The 14,619-nt window shown below is 44.1% G+C and overlaps 1 long non-coding RNA gene across 2 annotated transcripts in view; it reads right to left on the minus strand.

Annotated features, from left to right (window-relative positions):
* Nucleotides 1-1,403: 1,403 nt before the first annotated feature.
* LOC127016706 (uncharacterized) overlaps nt 1,404-14,619 on the minus strand; it is a 35,591-nt gene continuing 22,375 nt past the window's right edge. For both annotated transcript variants that reach the window (XR_007766512.1, XR_007766513.1), the window contains one exon: nt 1,404-1,537. This is a non-coding gene — a long non-coding RNA (uncharacterized LOC127016706). The remainder of the gene's footprint in view (nt 1,538-14,619) is intronic.

The following is a 14,619-nucleotide window of genomic DNA, read 5'->3' on the forward strand; positions in this document are numbered from 1 at the left end:
ATTAGAGGAGGTGTATTCCAGAGCCTGTTCCCAGGGATTGCAGTCCTACAAACCAGTGACACCGTAAATCACAACGGTTCCCTCAGAGGGCATCCCCTGACACCCCCCGCCATCTCTGCACCCCCGTTTCATGATACGCAAGCTGAACACCGCTATCCTGAGAGCACTCTCGGCACCCTCATGAGCAGAGCACACATTTCCAGTAAGTACACTTAATAGGTGGATTTGCCAAGGGTGCCACCTGCCTTAGTTGCGGTTAGTAAGATGTGTGTGTAAACAGGAAAAAAAACAAAACTAGCAGGATCTGAAGTCTCCCCTCCCCTTTTTTTTCCCAGCTGGGATACCTCACAGGCCAGGATTTGTCCATGGGCAAAAAGGAAGAAGTTTGTAGGGATAAGCACAGTCCTCCTCCGTAAAAGCACTTTCATTTCCCTAAAAGCACCCCCAAGAAGCACTGTCATCACAAAGACAGTGATCACCGTGAGACATTTCAACTGACCAAATTACAGGAAGAATAACGTTCTGAGAGATGAAAAGAGCCTCACCCTGCAGCTCCAAGATTACTCGTACTTTTCTCCTTGACCTCAGTAGGAGCACAATTTAACTCCAAGCTTCATACTTGTCAGACTACAGAAAATTAAAAGTCTTCATGAATAACTGGTCAAGAAACAACAGAAGCTGACAGATAAGCTTACCTTAAAGTGAGCCACTTTACTGAAAACCTAGGAGTGGAGAAGGAGCACAATCCAAGTCTGCTGACACTAATTTAGTTAAAAACAACACCCAATCGTTGTATCAATGCCGACATATCTGCAGCCACCTACATTTTGTGCTAGCGAAGCCCACAATCTGAGCTTTCTGACGATTCCAAGCTTGAGCAAAAATAATGTCCAAGTTGCTAGGGGGAAAAAAATGTATTAAAAAGTGAAACTAATTTTGTATTTTAAATAGAACTTACTGTTCTACAGGGTAATAAAATCTGCTAATCTTTAATAGTCAGCAACCAGTGACAAGAAAAGCTTGGCTTGAATGGGGCAGGGAAAGGATGTGGAAAGATAGCATTTGGATGAGTTGACCTAAGTCTGTAGATACAGCAAGCACCTCACTTTCAAAAATGCTGAGCAGCTGGGCACCCCAAATCCAACTGGCATCAGCAGCAGGCAATGCAAACAACCCTGGTCAACCCAGGCTCACATATGTGGTACGACAGTTAATTTTTCCTGGACACAATTACTGGGGATCAAAGTTCTTTGTTTTTGTTGTAATATCCCACGGCCATATCCAAAATTCATTAATTCATGGTTGTAAACTACACAACCATTAATTTGTCTATAGTAAAAATAACAAGGGCTGGATTAAGTCAGCCAGGGCAGAATGAAGTGGTAAACGGTACTTACGAAAGGAGTACTTCAGATGTAGCTGACTGGTGCCAATCTGACAGCCTCATTTCTTTAGGCAAGCTATTTTTCACTACAATACTGGCAAATTCAAATCTGTCAGTTTTACTCCACCCTGGAATGCTTATCAGATCAGCCACCTTAAAAAAAACAGGAGAAAAAAAATCAGGAGGAGTATATTTCAAGGTGAAAATAAATATATTCAGCAATGTATCCCTGCTACAGCTAATCTTGAAGTGACCTGCCTTTAGGAAGACAGAGGACAACCCCAGCCACACCAAAAAATAACTGCCTCTCTATGGTACCACAGGCAGGCTCCCTGCCTTCCTAGTTTACGTTAGTGGGCAAACAGTTTTCCCAATAACTTGACTCATTGCTTCAGGAATTCCCTAAAGGATGAGTCACATAGAGGGAAAGCCACCAGTCATTCTACGGGAGCTAAACGGACCACCGCTGCCAATACGAGAAGAGTGAAAGAAGTGGGAGAACAGAAGATCAGTGCCAAACTCGGGAAAACTGTGCGGTCAACAACACTCCTTGGCAGTCCTTCCCTGCTCCCCTCCCCAAAAAGCGTGCCAGCGAGCAGAAGCACACCCGTTCAAGCAGGAGAGAGGCAGCACCAGGCTCCCGAGCGAAGGGAATCGCTGTGGAGCGGTTTCCTCCACGTGCAACTGCCAGGACAGAAGGAGGAAATGCTGGCTCTGCTCGCAGCCAAGGACCGCTTGACACAGGAAGGGAAGGAGCCTCGGGAAGGGAAAGATGCTAAGGAATTAAAAAACAGTGCCCCTTCTCCCTTCCCCCCAGCACTGAAGGGGATATAATCAGGAGTAATAGGGGCACATGCAAAATTTCAGGGCCTCTAGCTTCTCACTCCACGTTGCAACCCCCTGTTCACCAGGGTTCACAGGTTGCACTTCTTTTTCTGCTTCACAACCCACTACAACTTATCCTGTGATTTCTCCTTTTCTCACATCCCATTGCTAAGGGGTTAGGCAGGTATATGCCCAGTTGCAAGTCAAAAATGCTGCGAATCACTGCTTTGTGGCAAGCTCTTTGGTAGACTAAACCCTAACGCACCTTTTCTTAATACAATTTGTAATCGTTAAATGTGCATGCTAACTATGTGAAACTGCCAGGCTCAACTACATTGGAAATTGGCTTCAAACAGTCTAAACCTTACTTGGATACATTCTGTTCTCATTTTACTGGTGCTGCCTGTTTATTTCAGCGATTTCCCTCAATCATGTCCCTGATCACAGGACCATGGGCTGACAGCTCTGTTTCTAATCAAACATCTGGCCCCTGCGTTGCTTCTCTGGTCTTTTACATTTGCACTAAAATGCATCTGCTGATCTTGTCGGACAGTTTGTGCCTCCACTTGGGTTCAGATTGCCACTTTTGCTTCATATTCTTTACTTTGGGCAAGGACATGCCTGTATCTTACATTCCTAGAAATCAGACTGAAAAGATTGGGTCATTGAGGTCATACACCCCAAAGGCCATGCATATTCCGTCATGTCCTTAAATCACCCAGGATGAGATCTGAATTTAAGCGCTCTCTCTAGGTTACTGTAAATGACTCAAACAATTAAGCTCTGTTTTCCATGTCATTCACCACTACGGATTGCTTCTTCTAACTCGCAAGGAACTACCCTTTGCTAAATGCTCTCCCATTACATCTCTACTCACACAAACAGCCACACGAATGCAGTTAACCTATTTCACAACTATCTTTCAACAGGTCACTCCAAAACCATGAAGTCCTAGAACTCCACCTCTCCTACCAGTCCCCCAGGATCCCCAATCCGTTTCCTTCCAGTGTTCAAATGCAACTCCCAGTAGACAGACACCAACACACTATTCCAGGGGCCCTCCTCATTCTGCAGCAGTTATTTCAAAGAGGGAGTATTCTCAAGTACTGTGATTTCCCTGAAAATACCATGTCTGTATTTCATCGCAAATGCCCATGTCTGCCTTCTCCCATTACTCCCCAAACCTTCCAGGTTCCCACTTTCCGATAGCTTATTCCTCCTGAGAGCATCAGCCTTGTACCTTATTAAGCAGAATCTCTTCTATTTCTTGCCCGCAACTCTAGATTTCTTAGAGCCTTCACTGAAAATTAATCTAACATCGGGATACGCTGCAAGCAGGAGCATCAGTTATTCTTGCAAACACATTTAATAAAACAGAACCTAAAGCAATATTTATGGCATCCTATTTAGAAACCTTACTCTATATTGCCATCATTCCCCCTCCTCAGTATAACTCTGACTTCACAGAAATAACCTCAACCCCCCCCACCAAATCCATTTCTTTCCAACAAGATTTTGTGAAGTCTAATAATCTCCTAACATCTAGAGGACTGCTGCTTTCCAGAGGAGGGCTTCTCTTGGCATGAATCCAGGCCACTTGTCCATATCATGGAACATATCCACTTTCACTTGAATGTTTACCCTGGGGCATTAATGAAGCAAAGATTAAACACCAAAGTAATGAGCTCTATCTGGTGAAGGATACGCATGTTGCTCAGGACGCATGAACACATACACAGGCAATGGTAGGCATTTTTACCAACACAAGTGTCAGCACAGCAGTGACTACCTTTAATGTATACCACCCATAGCGTAAACACCACATCATATTTGCTAAAATCCTATAGCAGAGAATCGTGAATTTCAGCTTAGAAATTTCCTTGACTTGGATAATATCACTTACATATATATACACACTGTAAGAGGCCTTACAGCATGTGACAACAGAGCATTGCCACCGTCTGTCACAGAAACACAGATATTAACCATCTGTATCCGTACACTGACCCTCCGCTGTTCTCAATCCATCACATTGGGTACTCAAAAGGAAGCTTTTCAGATTTTAAAGGAAACAGGCTTTCAAGGTAAACAACAGTAGAACAGCTTTGTATTGACTAACATGCTTTTCTTATCCTAGACAAGCCCAAATTAGTAGATTAGAATCTTAAAAAGATTCTTCTATCACCCCTAAGCTCAAAGTGAACATTTAAAGCCTGACTCTGAATTTTCAGATGCTGGCTTCTGCTGCTGCAACTTCAGAAGAATTGTGGTTCTGCCCCTCCCATCTCGTGGCTTCCACCTCAATGCACGAGGACAGCCCTTGAAATAAAACAAGTGATCAGGCTAAGTATTCCCAGAAGAAAAATCTTTCCTTATTCCTGCCTGGAGAACAGAGTCTTCTAAAGAAAGCTGCTAGCTCTGACCCGGCTCATGTAAAGCTTGCTAATTACAGTGAAAATCTGAAGAAAGCAAGAGCAGGAGGGAGAGCTAGACTCCAGCTCTCCGGCTCACACAAATGACAGCTTCAGCAAACTTTTCCTGCCTCAGCGGTTGCTGCTATAAATAACACCCTCCAGGGCTCAGTGCTGCAGAGGCCCAAATCCCAGTCACCTCACAGAGACCCTCTGAAGTCTGCCCTGCTCTGTACACACACGAGCTTTAAGAGCAACCTCCTTCCACAGTTACACACACCCCAACACGCTTCTCCTACACACAGCTCCTCTTCTCATACATAGTCCCAGACCTGCTAGTAACAGCATCCTCCTGTGTTCAGAACAGTCCTGTTCTCACACACACACGTATGCACACCGCTTTCTGAAAGCCTCCCTTGTCTCTTCACCCAATCCTTTAGATTTTATGCATCTTTTCTCTCCTCTGGCAACCCACTCCCCCATTATTCTGTCATTCTCTTACTCCCTTTTCTTTTGCAGTCTCCACATTTTCTGTGGCTTCCCTTGATTACATTGCTTTGCAGCCCTCCATCTATTTCTCCACATTTTTGTTGCTAAGATGCCCTGGAGTATCTCGAGACAAGCAGAGCTCCTCCTTCCAGCTGCTGCCAGCTGTTCTCCAGCCCAAAAGGCTTGTCCATTAGGAACCCAGAGGGGATCACTGAGGAAGAGCGCAGCGTGCCTGCGAGAAGTAAAATCACCAACTGTTCAGTGCATGCGGCTCCAACTCCTTCCCACCTCAGGAAATTAAGTCCCAAATTCACACCCAGTGGAAATCAAATCTGGGCAGTTCCCCTGTGACTTATCAGTTTGCTTTCCCTCTAGCCACTTTCTCCAGCCGGTGCTTCAGATAAAGATGCTGTCACCACACATGTGCAGCACTGCTGCAAGAGGCACAAGAAAGCAAACAACAGCACAGGTCCCACCCCTCCACATACCACCGATCACTGGGACAAGCAGACCAAATGCTTCCTCCTCTTCCCAGAAATTCTTGCCCGTCCAATGCTTCCCTAATGACACAGCAAGATAAAACTGAAATCCTGGGCTGAATCCTGCCAAACTGAAGTAGCTAGACTCTTCCTGAATCTCAGATTTGGATGTGTGTAATAGAAGGCAGGAATCCTATTTTCATTTTGCTTATGTAAGCAAGGATGAATCAAGCCCAGGTTTCTCTGATCTTATGTCATATTTAAGCCTTACATACATCTTTCCATAACTCAGAGCTAAAAAGCCCTTCTCTTCAGACAGAGCCTCCATTAGCTACGCTTCTAAACACCAGCACACACATCCCTCCTCTGCAACACCCACGCACAGCACCTTCTGCACACACATATAGCATAATCTGCACGTGTAGCTCATCTACAAAGCCTCCAGGCCCTTGGTGGCTGTGCCTTGCCTGGCAGTTACACAGCACACACACCTCAACCCACCCCTCACTACCAACTATCCCCTCCTGCTGCTCCCCAGGGAGAGCCAGTAGATGAGTAGAGAATTCAGTTTCCAGCTCAGTAATTATTTAGACAACTCAATTTTAGAAGAGCTCCTACTGAAGTTCTGTAGTCCTCTAGTTTTCCAGCTATGAGTTCTGCAAATACTCTTACTCTGTCGTATACATATTTACTCAAACTTTTCCTGTTCTGTCACAGAGCTTACAGACTTCTCCTGACTATTTTTCTCTGTGGGGTCATCACTACAGACCCTGGAGTTGCAACAGCTAATTACCATCTCATCCTCTGCTCCCCAAATGCCTGACAAACTGAGTCCTACAGAAGCCACACGCTTCTGTCTTCAGCTAAGGTACCACGCATCTCCTTCTCACAGCATGCCCAAGTTTTCACACTTATTCCTAAATTAGCACTCCCCCATTTTCTTCAGCTGTCTCCTTGATATACTGACCATCTATACCTTTCTACTCTACCTTACAGCTCTTCCAAAATCCAGTTGCAGGATACTTTCCAGCTGACTTTCCTCAGGCCTCTAACAGGAACATCACATAACAAGCTATTTACTGCTCATTTCATTTCTTGGGCTCCAAAAGAAGGTTACACGAAGGGGCTATATGAAGCAGACTGTGGGGATTACTGTATACTCCTTCATGCAAATGCCTACATGGCATAGCTTGTAGCTAATTGTATAAGACCTCAATGAAAGCAAAGTGTTTCTAGCCTGTCCCAAGGGTTGCCTTGATATTTTCATGAAGACACATATGTTTTTCTCCCTGTTGCCACCATCCTCCTTGTTTCCATACACTCCTCGCTTTCTCTCGTTAGCAGCTGCTGGAGAAGTCACTAAGCACATGTCAGTAGGAGCTGGAAAAGCCTGTCACAACAGGGACAGCATCGCCACCCTCTTGGCCATCCAGCTCTGTACCTAGGAATGAGTTTAGCAAAGACGGACAAAAACAAGGTGAAAGGAGGTGAGGCAGAAGCAGACAGCCCACGTGACAAGAGGAGAGCTGCAGCAGTAGAAATACCCTGAAAAAGCATTCCTTGGCTTAAAGCAGCTGTACAGACATGAACTGAAAAGCAGATTGCAACTGTTTCTGTGGCTAACAACTGGTTACACTGACAGAAAAATCAGTAACAATTCTTCCTCAAGCTAATTGAGTGCAGCAAATATGAACTAGCCACACACTGGAGTCCACCAACTCCGGTGTTGCGGACTGCTAGGACTATGGCAGGACGTACAAAAAAGCAGCAGGAGACTATTCAGAACATGAATCAAAACCATGGTTACTAAAATACAGGGAGGAGAATCATGAAAACAAGATGAAAGAGATCAGAGATCACAAAAGAGGGACTGGGAAAGGAGCTAGGTATCTTCTCCCTGCCAAAGAGAAGTGGACAAAATTTAGGTACAAGATCCATTTAAATGACATCAGTTTGGCGGCAGTGAACTGCGAAAGGAGAAAGAAACAAGACTAGCCATCTTAGCTGTGAGCAAGTAACACATGAAGAGATCCGCCAGACAGAACAGCCCAGCCACGCAGCTCGCCTGGCACCCAGCTACAGACCCTCCGGAAAAAAACCACATCCTATTTTCAAAGTTGACTCAGTTGTGCTATTCTCCGTTTGAAAAGAGGCTGGACTGGCATAATGTGCTCCTCCTAAAACTATCACTGAAGTCCATGCTTGTCTGAATTGAACAAGAAAAATGTCATCTTTCCTGAAGAAAATCAGCAGGGTCATCCTCAGAGCTGTACATAGCCTTGTTATCTGCTCCCAGGTACAAATACAAGAGCTGTGAGGATGAATGCTCTGGGACCTGGCTGCTGTACATCCTGGACAAAAGCCATATGGTCCCAGTTCAAATCTCTCCATACATTGAACTAGCTGCTATTGGAAAATTAAGACATCAATAACTTAGTAGTTTTTGTAAAACAAAGGAAAGCAATTTCACTTTTCCATCAGTAAGATAAAGAACAGAAGTTGACCCCAAATCTTGTGCAGAGAACTGACTAACAGAGGCAGGCTCACACTCAGAAAATGGAAAGGCTCACTACTCCAACAACTGTTTGGAAAAGGATGCATTTTTAAATTGATTTCTGTAAGAGAAGCCACCTTTCCTCTAGAATAGCAGATAAGAATTTCAAAGGCTAAATGAGTCTTCACACTTGAATTTATAATCCAAACAGGATTATAAGAAAAAAAAAAAGCTGTTTATTCAGATACACTCCAGGACAAGCGACTGGCTCTGAGCCGACAGTTTTAGGCTATTAGAAGAGAAAGTACTTTTTCCTCTTATGCTGTAGGCAATGCATCATTATCTCTGTAATTAAATTTAGTGCCTTTGTGGCAATGCCTTCTGCAGGATTTATCTAGGTGTGGACTTTTTTCCCCTTTCCTTTAATTATATTACAATTAACCATGAAGTGTCCATTCATTTCAAGCTTTCCAATTGGGCTTCAGAAGTAAATGCCTGAAACAGTCTTGGTGAGAACGTTATAATAATCTCGGAAGAGATCAAAAGCACAAGATCTGGGGTTTGGTAACTAATTCATTTATTGTTGTTGCAAGTGAATTTTCAAAGCCTGCAAAAAAAAATCTTTTATTTCATCTTTTTCAGTTATAGTACTTGATTCAGATCCTCATCCTTGATTAGAGCTCAAAGACCTCAGAGCAATATTATCTTGCAATTAACCCAGCTGATTAAGGCATAATCAAGCACCTAAGTATCAGGCATAAGCCTAGCCCAAGTCTGAGCTCTTCTGCATCATAATACTGTGCTACTTTTTCTCCTCAATTTCTTCACTCAGTCACTTAAATTCTGAACACAGGCACAAACATTCAAGCTGAGATCTCCTACAGTTCTTTTCTGGGCAATGTGGGAAAACGTTCCCAGCCCTTCTGAAAAGAAATTATAGGAATTATGCCTGCATTCTTGCAGAAATGTTTTGTTCGACTTAAACTCTGCATAGACCTTGCAGACCACCAAGTGTAGCCCACAGAACTAGCAAACTATGTTATCTTCAAAACACAGTCTGAGATCTTCCGTGTGTGCAACAGTATGCAAGGACAAAAGCTACAGAAGAGTCTTGTCAGACAGCTCCAATTTGTTTCCAAAACATGACTGTAATCACAATCTCTTTGAGAAGGTGATCTCCTGAGTGCTCAATAACAGATCACATGACAATTGCGTTTAGATGCCAGGTAGCTTCTCACATACTTTCATGGCAATCTTGCTGACAGTCTTTCCCACACTCCACAGGCAACTAACCTTCTCCAGTGAAAAAAATCTATGCCTCTAACATCTGACGTTCAAATTCTGGCAACCCCAAGAATCTATGCTTGGTCAAGCACTCACTTCTCCCCAACCTTTCCCCTACGCAGCTGTCCATCAGTCAGTTCAGTTTTCTGCATTCCTTCCTTGAAACTTGTAGCATTGGGGGTACATGTAAAGAGGTGCATTACAAAAGGGTGCCTGACAAAAATATTGCAGTATTTTCACGGTGCTGGAAATTCATTACCAGAACCAGTTAGTGATTAGGTTACTGTTGGAAGCATGATAATGAAGAACTCTTATACATATTAGTGTCGTTATTATTCACAGGAGCAACTAATCTTTTTGTATATCTTAGGATGCACAGCATCCAATACATCATGTGGCAGAAAGCTGCATAGAGAATTTATGATTTTATTTTCATTGCAAAGAGGAAAACAGTAGAGCATACAGACCCAGAAAGCGTAGTCTGCTATGGCATCCAGTTTTGAGCAATGACTTGCCCAACACATGATGAATTCAAGCATTCTTTAAACTGGAAAAAAATGAATGTTCACAGGCTTCTTCCTTCCTCCACTGTATTCAGTCACAGCTAGGATCAGAGTATCCAGGAGAAGAGCACACACTAGCATACAGTATCCTACTTCAATTGAATGAATGATACCAATAGGCCAAAATGATCACTCTGGAGTAAAGAAATAAGAATACCGGCAGAATGACACTATGAATAATTGACCATCAGTTCAATGATCTCTCCCGGCACCACTGAAACTTTAAAGGTGTTCCAGCTGCCAGACTGAAGTTAATCTGGAAAAGGAGAAAGGTATACAAAGGACAGAAGAATGACCCCACTCCCTTTCCACAAGTAGGTTTTAAATTGCAACACCAGCAGCCTACGCATGCCTTCTTCCCTCTCTCCCTATGCTTTACCCTAATAAGCCAGGGAGGAGACAAACACAGCAGAAGGGAAAAACTATGCGTTTCTACCAGTGATAGGCTGTACATGAAAGAAGCAGGGGAGGGGCAGAGAGACAATCTGGTTTCTGAAACGTGTTAGGTTATGGGATAAAAAGCTCACCTACACACACAGGAGCACAGAGGCACAATGGCAAGTGGGGGAACCCAAATAACACCCTCACCCGGCTCCTCCCAGGCCCATCACAGGAGCCATCACCCCGCCAAAGGCTCATCTCCACAAGCGCAGAGGAGGACAGAAGCACTACGGCAGGCAGGGGAACCCCATTAACCTAGACAGAGAAGCAGAGCCTCTGCCCTGGCTCCTCTCCAGGCTGTCACAGGAGAGTGTATATATACATACATTCATGTTCGCGTTGTGTATGTATGTGTGAGCCTACTAGGGCTTACATGCTCAGCTTCACTTTTGGCTGGATCTGGGCCATAGCACCGAAGCAGCCTCACCTCCATTTGACTACCAGAATTGGCAACCCCTAACAAAATGTACAATAACAACTTACTTTCTGACCCAGTCAGTTGGAAAATGATTTAGAAGAAAAAAGCATTATCAGGATGGGAGTCAAAGAATTCAGAAGTAAAACATCAAATAGGAGACTCGGGGGGGGGGAAGAAGTTGAAGGCACTGAATGAGTACAGCAAGAGCCTGCCACTTTAACACCCCTCCCTCAGCTGACAACAACCAGGCATCATGTTCCTGCTCCAGGCTGCCAGCAAGGGCTGCAGAGCGACCTTTGTGCTATCCATCTCTGGAGAACACAAGAGCCACGTACCAGAAGCACACAACTAATACTCAGTTTTTCTCCAAGTGCCTACAACTTTTTGACATCCCAATTTTAGGGAAATCTGAGATAAAATGTTGTGACTTTGCAGTCAAGAACAGAAGCTCAAAAACCCCCACATTTCTAGGGTGGGCTTTCCCCCCTCCACAAGGAAGCTGAAATCATGTTCTCTAAATAGTTCCAAGTCTTCAGTAAGCGCCCTCAGTATAAAGGCTACAAAAAAGGCAGAGCTATTCTTTAACTGAAGCACTTAAACTTTTCTGCACACCTAAGTGATCTTAATTCAAATTGCATTTTACAATGTTGGTAACAGAAAATGTAAGGACTATGAAGAAACAATATTATTTGCACTAAGCACAGCAGAAGGAAGTTTTTAAGTACCAAGCAGGGATGATATTTAATGGCCTGCTATCAACTAACTCAAAACCCATAGTTTTGGGGGTAGGGAAGACTTGACAGCTATCCCCCTTAAAATAAAAAAAAGGGACAGTAACGTACAGGCAGGAGTTGCCAGACGCGCTGACGGCAACCCAGCCACAGTGCAGCTACAGCGGCAGAAGCGGCCCTGGAAGCTCCCAAAGGGAAAAGCTCTACCGAGCACAACTGCTTCAGTCAGGGCCCCAACACCTCTTCTTATCACTGCACCAGCGAACAGTACTCACCGCGGCGCTGACAAAGCATCCCTGCGCAGTCTCAAACGCCACACCTACTGCTCGTACGATCAGATGTGAGCCACAGTCCTAGTTTTGCTCATTGGCCATGTTGTGTTGACTTTGTAACAGTCAAAGAGCCAGGACATGCAGCTAAAAAACATGTATAAGAACATTAAAGGGAACTTTTTCTAAGAGAGAAGTGCAAAACGATGCGTTTTACTCACCTGGTAAGGTCCATTTTAAGACCAACACCCCTTCTTTCCCTGAGCCTTTAGCTACTGTCACAAACTGCCAAAGCCACCAGATTTCTTCTCTTTAAAAAAAGAAAAAGCTGTTGCTGGTGACCAGGAACTACACCCATCCAGGAGCCAGCAAGGCACCACCCCTAGGCAGGTGCCTGCTTTCCACTGAATTAGGTGGAAACAAGACACTTATCATTAGAAACCTAAACCTCTTCATTAATCAAGCTCCTTTCTTTTTGCCATTTCCTTTTCAATTTACAGACAGAGCAACCTAACTTTGGGACTGCAATTCCTCTTAGGTCACGTAATGCAGCTGTTTTCCTTGATACACCATGAATCTTACAGCACCCAACCTTTCTGAACAGGGAGAACCTACTTACGGCATGTCGGCAGATCTCCCCAAGAAGAGAGGCGTGCTAGACAGGACTGGGCAAAGTCCTGCATTTGCTAGGAACTGCTTTAACAACAGGCTGCAGCTCAGTGCAGTGGAAACAAAACCAGATGCCTCTGCCCTGAACATCTTATCTACTTTAAATGGGGTGGTAAAAGTGGATTCAGAAATAGTTTAGTCTGGAGCATTCATTCAGACTGGGTTACTAACCCTGCTCCACAAGCACCACTGCTATGTGGAACAGAGCTGTGTTTGCATTCTCATCCAGCAGACATGTGCGGTCTTTTTGCTGCCCCTGTCCATATAAAAAGAGCACTGAACTGCTGAGTCAGTAAAACAGCAGCAGGGTGGACTCATGCATCTCCTTGTCCAACTTGTAATTAACTCTGCAGCCATGGAGCAGTGAAGCAGCCTTGAAGACACTGCACAAAATCCTGTCTCCTCTTCAGCAGAGAAAAACTTGCAGTCAGGAGCCAATCAGGGAGAGATTGAATATTAGTTTCCCACTCAAATCAGAAATTAAATCCTTTTCCCACCTTTCTTGACAAATCCCCTTATAGTTGAGCATTCAAGCCCTTGCATCTCCTATCTGTTCCCATAGGAACGTAAGAGCCACAACTGCTTCCAACCTCGTCTCCTTTTCCAACAGCAGAAATATCTAACAAAGTCTTTGTAGCCTTGCTCCTCTGCAGCAGGAACACTATGCATATTTGAAGAAAAGATAAAGATAACACTTTTCTCGTCTCTTCTACGCCTGCTCCCTACAAAAAGGGAGCAGCAGCCACACAGCCGAGGGCCACCAAGTCTTGGATAATCATATCTTCCTCCCTTTTCCTCTCTCCTAATGGACACCATCACTTTTTCTCTTCAAAAATCTATAGAGTTTAAACAAAAACTCCATTATGAAATGCAAACTCCTGGAAAACTCCTGCACAGAGGCAGCAGTCAGGTGCAAGGCAGTTGAGCAAACACCAGCATATTCATCTGAAGTACAGGGAGACAAACAGACACATTTTCTGGAAACAGGATCTCCTGCTTCTCCAGGCTTGGACAACCGGGAGTTCCAGTATCCCACCCTCCGGCACTGCACCTTCTCCACAGTGAGAGGCTTGCACCTCCAGATGCAAAGGCAGAAGACCAATCTGCAGTTCATACTGTCTACACAAAAGCTGCAAGTGCAGACATACTGGAATGATGAAAGTAGTCCAGAACAGAAGAGGAAGAGAAAAGGGGGTTCACTCACACTCTCCACCCAAAAGACTTCCTCAAATATTAACATTAAATGAAGCATATTACTGAAACGGTGCCTGCCGAAGGAACTGAAAGTTCAACTTACTCTTTCTTCGGGAGCGTTTAGCCCTCGTAGTCCAGACCAGAGGCTCAAGAGCTGTATTTTTACATGCTAGTCAAGAGGGAGTGTTTTGGCGTAACACCAGGTAACTTACAGTTGAATGGTTTGCAAAACAAATCCATATTAACATTGAGATTTTCATGTCATAAATCAGGTAATTTGAAGTGAAAAGGTTCCTGATTGCTTTAACCACACCCTTTCATGGTTTTGCACTCAAAAGGATTTCATTTCACAGCCACAATATACAGAGCAGCGACACAAAATGAGAAAGACCTGCAGGTACAGCAACAGGAACCAATGCGATTTCTTCCCTTTCAGTTTAACTATGTTATTTTCCAAAAAGCATGCCTCCTTGTCTAGTGCTGCGATCATACGAATGAATGGCCTTATTCCTTACGAACACATTTAAGTGGGAAGTAAGGCTAGAGCTTTCTGTCTCTTGCTGTCCTCTGTTCAATTAAAAACCCATCCATCATACTGCTTTCCAGTCTTTTTTTGTTTATAACAAATTAAAAGAGTTAACTAGAAAGGAAAGATGAGCAGAGCAGCTGGAAAACCAGTTTTTCATAGGATAAGTACAACAGCAGCTGGGGACATGAAGGACATTGACTTGTCCATTGCATAACATTGCAATGTTTTAAGAGAATAATTAGCTCAGGTAGCTCAGAGAAGGACAGTCCAGGATACTCTGTGTTGGAGAGACTTCCATGTTCCCTTGGGCAACTCCATCCTCTTCCTCAGCCTACCCATGCAACTTACCTCAGAGGGGCTAACAAAAGCACCCTGTGCATCCAGTAGTAGCTGTCACGTAACTTCAAAAAGTAATCTAACACTTCATATTAGCGTGCAT

Source organism: Gymnogyps californianus, chromosome 5, assembly GCF_018139145.2.
Source record: "Gymnogyps californianus isolate 813 chromosome 5, ASM1813914v2, whole genome shotgun sequence".
NCBI classification, from domain to species: domain Eukaryota; kingdom Metazoa; phylum Chordata; class Aves; order Accipitriformes; family Cathartidae; genus Gymnogyps; species Gymnogyps californianus.